Source organism: Moschus berezovskii, chromosome 9 (genome assembly GCF_049115385.1).
Source record: "Moschus berezovskii isolate FMDL1 chromosome 9, NW_MosBer_1.0, whole genome shotgun sequence".
Classification (NCBI taxonomy): domain Eukaryota; kingdom Metazoa; phylum Chordata; class Mammalia; order Artiodactyla; family Moschidae; genus Moschus; species Moschus berezovskii.
The window spans coordinates 101415328-101422049 of NC_142468.1; the positions used below are offsets into that span (position 1 = coordinate 101415328).

The window sequence follows — 6722 nt, forward strand, 5'->3', positions numbered from 1 at the left end:
TACCTTCTTTACAAAATAACCAGAAAAGTTTAGTTATCTGTAACCAAATAATAATATACCAAATATACTGTATACAAAATACCTATCATTATTGTATTAAGTGAAAAGATTTTTGAGTGAACTCAAATTCCTTTCTAAGATTTAAAAAATTACCATTATGAATAACCACAAAACTCTCCAAAACTTTGAAATGTGAAGTTAAACTCTTTCATGACCATTTTCCATAGGATATAACAGCTTTCTTTACCTCAATCCACCAAATTAGAAACAAACAACTACATCTTTAAGTGTCCATTAAAATTATGTAACAGTATGATACTTTGTACTTAATGATATTTTACTACGCAAAACCCTTTATTTAGAATCTCGAAAATCCTGCTTTAAATCAAATATGAAACATTAGTCACTCTTTTACTTAATACCTTTTTTGGCCTCTCTTTGAAATTTGAATATATTGAACATCTTTTTATCACCTAAAATATATATACCAATCTCTCTAGCTTCAATTTCTACCACTTTCACACTAACTATGCTACAGCCAGTCTATTTTTCTTTATGATTTTCAAATGGATCAAGCTTATAAGATCTTTGTGTCCTTGTATTAGTCATCCTCTCTGCCTAGAATATTCAGTTCCCATGGTTATTGCATGGTTGTTTGTTTCAAATCATCTGGATATCAGCTAAATACCACTCAATATCTTGCTTAACAACCAAAAATAAAGTAACTACCATCTCTCAGTCAAACTCTAACATGCCATTATTTTTAGTTAACTTTAGAGCATTATCTCTTTCAGACACTGTGTCTTTTTTTCAGTTTAATAGTATAACCTGTCTTTATCCACTCAAATACAGCAGATCTGGAATCTTATCTGTCCCATTCATATACTTAGAATAATGCCTGTAACCGGAAAGTGTTTAATAAATACATTATTTGCTAATTGCTTGATTGATTCGGTGTGTTAATGAATAAATAACTTGTTTAATTCCAAATGAACTTACTCCCTTCCTTGGTTTTCCAGTCTTTCCATTGCATTCAGCAAACCATGTGATGACTCAGCAACTTCCCCATGAAGCTTTTACTTCCTGATTGCGAAGGGTATAAATCACAGGGTTCATCAAAGGAAAGATTACAGTGTGAAAGAGAGAAACCACTTTGTCAGCTGGGAAGGCTCTGAAGGGGCGGGTGTAGATGAAGATGGCAGGTCCAAACACGAGAAACACGATGATAATGTGGGTGGTGCATGTGGAAAGAACCTTGCTCTTCCCTTCAGAGGAGTGCCCCTTTACATGGCAGAGGATGACTGCATAGGAGGCCAGAAGCCCCAGAAAGCACAGCAGGGTGAGCAGGCCACTGTTGGAGACCATCAGGAGCTCCACCACAAAGGTGTCAGTGCAGGCCAGCTTGATGACCTGTGGCACGTCGCAGAAGAAGTTGTCCAGTCGGTTTGGACCACAGAAGGGCAAGTGGATAATAAGAGCCACTTGAACAATGGAATGAGTAAATCCCCCAAGCCACAGAGCCAACAGCAAGGCATAGCAGGCCCTAGGGTTCATGACAGTTGAATAGTGTAAAGGACGACAGATGGCAACGTAGCGGTCAAAAGCCATCACAACAAGAAGGAACATCTCCCCTGCCCCAAGAAAGTGCAAGAAGAAGAGCTGAGTGATGCAGCCTCTATAGGAGATCACCTTCTTCTCAGAGAGGAAGTCCACCAGCATCCTGGGAGCCACGATGAAGGAGTAGGATGCATCCAGGAAGGCCAGGTTGCCCAGGAAGAAGTAGAGGGGGGCCGTGAGGCCGGGGTCTGACCTGATGGTGAGGATGATGAGGACATTTCCAGGGAGGATGATGAGGTAGAAAATTAAGACTAGTGTGAAAACCAGGAGTTGAACATCTTGAGACTGGGTCAGACCAGGTAGGATGAACGCTGTCACCGCAGTGCTGTTCTCCCCCTCCATCAGTGCTCAGTCTGCGGAATAACCAAGAGCAGAATACCATCTGTTATACCCACCTTTCCATCTATCCCCTAGCTCTGCTCCAAATAAAAATGATATTTTCCACATCCAGCACCTTGCCAGCTGAATGCAGTTTTTGCATCATAGGTCTCCTTTGTTTTCAGTTAAATTTTCTACCTTTCATTTTCCTGATTCTCCAAGACACTGATCTTATGGCCACACTTGCATTCCTATTGAAGCGTGTGTTTCTGTATAATTGTGTTCCTAAGCTATTTTGCTTGAAGCATGCTAGAAAACTCCTGATCAAAGCGACACTGGTCACTATTAAGGTTGTCAGGCTGCTGTTGCTCTTGTTGCTGTCAGTGGTGCACTGTCTCTAATGCTTAGGTTAGGTGCTGAGTTTTGGTCCCCTTCTTCATCTCCACAGAGCAAAGATATTTTGCAGATGCTTCTTTCCTCCAGTTCCTGCAGAATCCCCAGTTCCTGATTTGCAGCTGTGTACCTTGTTTTCAGAATTTGTGCCTTATTAGTTCCATCACAGTGTTTTGCTTTGGTGCCCTTGTGCAACCTTACTCCATTTAGTCACCTGGATCTCAGCAAGTCCACTACGTTACACCTAACTCAGAGGTATTCCCCTAATTGGGGCATCCCAGGTGACTGAGTGCTAAAGAATTCACCTGCCAATGCAGGAAATACAGGAGATGCAAGTTTGATCCCTGGATCAGAAAGATCCCCTGGAGGAGGTAATGGCAACCCACTCCAGCAGTCTTGCCTGGGTAATTCCATGGACAGAGGAGCTTCAACCCATGGGGTCACAAAGAGTCAGACATGACTGAGCAACTAAGCACACATTCCCCGACTTACACCTCTGACTGGTCCCCAATCCTGCATGTGTTCCACACCCTGTTCTTAAATTCTAATGAATACTAGTCTGGTCTTACTTGCTCACCATATATATCCACAGTCTACTTTTCCCTCAGATCTCAGGATGATTGCCAAATGCTATTCCCACAAATATTTTCTTGTAATGTAAACCTTATTAGAATATATAAAATATCTTGACTATCTCAACTAATAAAATCAAAGCTAGATCTGGAAATGACCATATAGAACATGTAGTCTAATATATCATTTAACAGATGAGAAAAATAGAGCAATTTCAGTTAAGATTCTTAAATTTACAATGACACTTTTCTTTTTTATTCTAATTAGTAAGTCATAGGGGAGAAAAGGTATGTGTTCCTCAGTTTAAACAGATTGTGTGTGTGTGCTCAGTTGTGTCTGATTCTTTGCAACCCCATGGACTGCAGCCCACCAGGCTCCTCTGTCCATGGGACTTTCCAGGCAATAAAGTTACTACTATCAACTTGTATGATTTTATTTAGGTGCTTAAATAATTGCTATTTGCTTATGTAAATGCTTCGTCCTTGTGGGCTATAATCTGATCTAAAGAATTCTGTTCATGACATCCAGAATGAAGGTTTAGTCTATATAGTGGTCTCCAAAATGGAATATGCTCATCTCAGTGGATAAACAAGATAATCCATTAGGGTGCATAAAAACAGTGGAACTTCTCCATATATTATTATAAATCATGCTTTGAATTTTTAAAAGTATTTGTGATTGATTTCTAAGTTTTACATTGCTATAGTTGTAGAAACATTCTGTAAGTAAATATTCACATATGTGATATTTGTGCATATTTGTTGAGAAGAATGATGTAAAAGAAGAAAGGTTGTTGACTATAACAAAATATTATAATGTGACATGTAGCAATATTTCCCTTGATTTTTAATTGCACACAATGTTGATTTTCAAAAATGCTATGCATACAGTGGAATGCAATTTAGCAATGAAAAGGAATGGAGTACTGATGTATGTTACAACATGCATATAACTCAAAACCATTATGCTATATAAGAGGAGCCAGTCACAAAGGACCACATATTGTTTAATTCAATTTATGCAAAATGTCCAGACAAGGCAAATCTGTAGATATAGAAAGTAGAAGAGAGTTTGCCAAGGAATAGGAATGGGATTAGAGTGACTGTTAATGAGTATGAGATTTCATGGGGAGTGACAGAATGTTCTAAAATTATATCATGTTGATGCTTGCATAGCTCATTAAATACACTTAGCACTGAATAATACGGTCTAAATGGTAAATTTATGATATGCTTTTTGTATCTCAATAAGTATTATTTGTACTGTGCTCAGTCGCTCTAGTTGTGTCTGACTCTTTGTGACACCGTGGACTGTAGCCTGCCAGGCTTCTCTGTCCATGGGATTTTCCCAGCAAGAATACTGGAGTGGGTTGTCACTTCCTTCTCCAGATTTCTTTAACTACTATTTAGTGTGGCAGAGAAGAGTAGAGAGGAAAAAATTTCTAATTGAAATTTGACATAATTATTACTAGTATCCCTAGAAAGAGGAAAAAAGAAAAGGAAAGAGTAAAGGAAGATCAGCTTTAACAAGTCTGTATAGGGAACTCATGGGAAATTCAGACAATCCACCAGTATTTTAGGCACACTTATTAAGAAACATCAGAACATGTGTTCTGTGTGATTAGTAACATTTGTAAGGAGCAGCCAAGTGTGACAAAAAAGGTGTTTATAACTCAGGGGTGGACTTCCCTCATAGCTTAAGCAGTAAAGAATCTGCCCGCAATGCAGACCTGAGTTCGATTCCTGGGTCGGGAAGATCCCCTGGAGAAGGAAATGTCAACCCACTCCCATATTCTTGCCTGGAGAATCCTATGGACAGAGGAGCCTGGCAGGCTACAGTCTGTGGGGTTGCAAGAGTTGGACACGACTTTGGGACTAAACCAACCAAACCATAACTCATGGGCACATATTTGTGCATAAAAATACGTATTCACACATTGTGAGTCTAAGAAAATTTAAATAGGAAAAAAGTACCTTTGGTGACCTTCAGATTAGTTTAGGAGCGTCTTTCTTTCTTTTATCCACTTAAACGCTGATTTGTCTCCACATTCATTCTTCCTTCTCCCTGTAGAAACCTGTTCTTAGGAAAGTAAGTCTACAGCTCCCTCTATCTGCTCTTAAGTTTTGTGCATTTCAGGTGCTCAAGGTTATTTCTTTGGGTTAATAGTTCCAGGACAGAGGGATCACTATGAGTTACAAGCTCTTCCACTCCACCTTTTATTTTCCATCATCCACCTCTACTTCCTATTTGTTATTAACAAATGAAACTCTATACCACTTAATATTTTAAATTCACTACTCTTCTCCCATTCTCACGTACATACCTTCTATTCCAGTGATTCTCAAGTTGTGCTCATCACAGAGATAAAGGACAGGTGTGCCTTGGATGACTAAAAAAAAGCATTCTGCTAGACTTACTGTGGTGATCATTTCATAATGTGTGCAAATGTCAAATCACTATGTAGAATACCTGAAACTAATATAATATGGTACATATATGTTTCAATTAAAAACAAATAGGCAAATAAAATTTAAAAATATACATCTTTAAGGTACCATGGTTCAAATTCAAATAATACCATCATACTGTACATAGAAAATAATGGCTTCGAGTATCATTTGTAATTTCTCCCTCCATGCTTTATGCTCTTGTTTTCATATTCTTTAATATGCTATAAACATATATATATATATAATAAATTGCTACTGTATTTCTTTGTATAATTTTCTAACAATTAAAACAGGAAATTAAATTTTAAAAAAAAAGCATTCTGGGAAAAAAAAAAAGCCCCAAACAGTGGATCTTAGAGGGACAAGCTTTTGTCCTAATCCTATAAAGCAAAGAAGTACTATCAGCGTAGGCTAAGATAGAGATCTGAATGCTCTCATCATCTCTAATATTCCTTGTTATTTCAACTGGTACAAAAACACATGTGGCACTGAAGATGCACGGGGAGAGATGTCTATCTCTTTTCCCTCTTTCTCAGAGTGCGGACCCGCAGCTTCCATCCACAAGCAATGCTGAGCATGCCTAGCCTCCAGCTGCTGTCAGATCAGCTCCCCTCTGGGGACCTGATTACCACCCTGGCATCTCGCTCTTTAATCTTTCCCCATTTATTTCCTGTTCTTGTTTTTCTATAATTTCCCATTCTCTTCCTGTTAATTCTACCTTAATACATTCATTTCTCAATTATTCTTTTTATATTTATATTTTCTTTAGCTTCTTTTAGTTTCAATTTTATTCTTTTATTTTTTCTTGCAGTTTCTCTTCCTTGTTAGAGCTCTTGCTTTCCCGTCCTCCTTGCTTCCTTTCTTGTCATTCTCTTTCTTTTCCCTCTTTTTGCCCAAATTCTTTCAGTGTTAAATCCTTTTCACTTTCTTCTCTATATGTATTCTATTTCATCGTGTTCCATGCCTGTCTTTCCATTAGTTCTGAGATAATAGATTGTTTTTCTCATTCCATGGTAGAGGGAGTATGGTAGGTGCTTCCTAAATTTTCACTTAGAGTGGATTTTCTACAGACTGAAAATTCTTCACTTGGTCTTCAGTGCTAGGCCTTTTCTCCTGAATACTATCCTCTGAAATTTACTCAGTCTCAATCACACATTAGTCACTCAATCACACATTCTCTCACATGTTTTGTCTGTTTTTAACTCATTCTGATAGATACGGAATGACTTTGTGCTCTAAAATTAATCTCCTTAATACCACCCTTGCCAAGATGAAAGTTCAAATATGACAATGTGGTTTCTGGTAATGTAATGTTTTCTATATTTTAATACAATATATTGTTACCATTACTACGAATTTTAAAAAATGTGG

At 37.9% G+C, this 6722-nt stretch overlaps 1 pseudogene; it reads right to left on the minus strand.

Annotated features, from left to right (window-relative positions):
• Nucleotides 1-1033: 1033 nt before the first annotated feature.
• Nucleotides 1034-2143, minus strand: LOC148776716 (olfactory receptor 4N5-like; annotated as a pseudogene).
• Between the last annotated feature and the right edge of the window lie 4579 nt (nucleotides 2144-6722).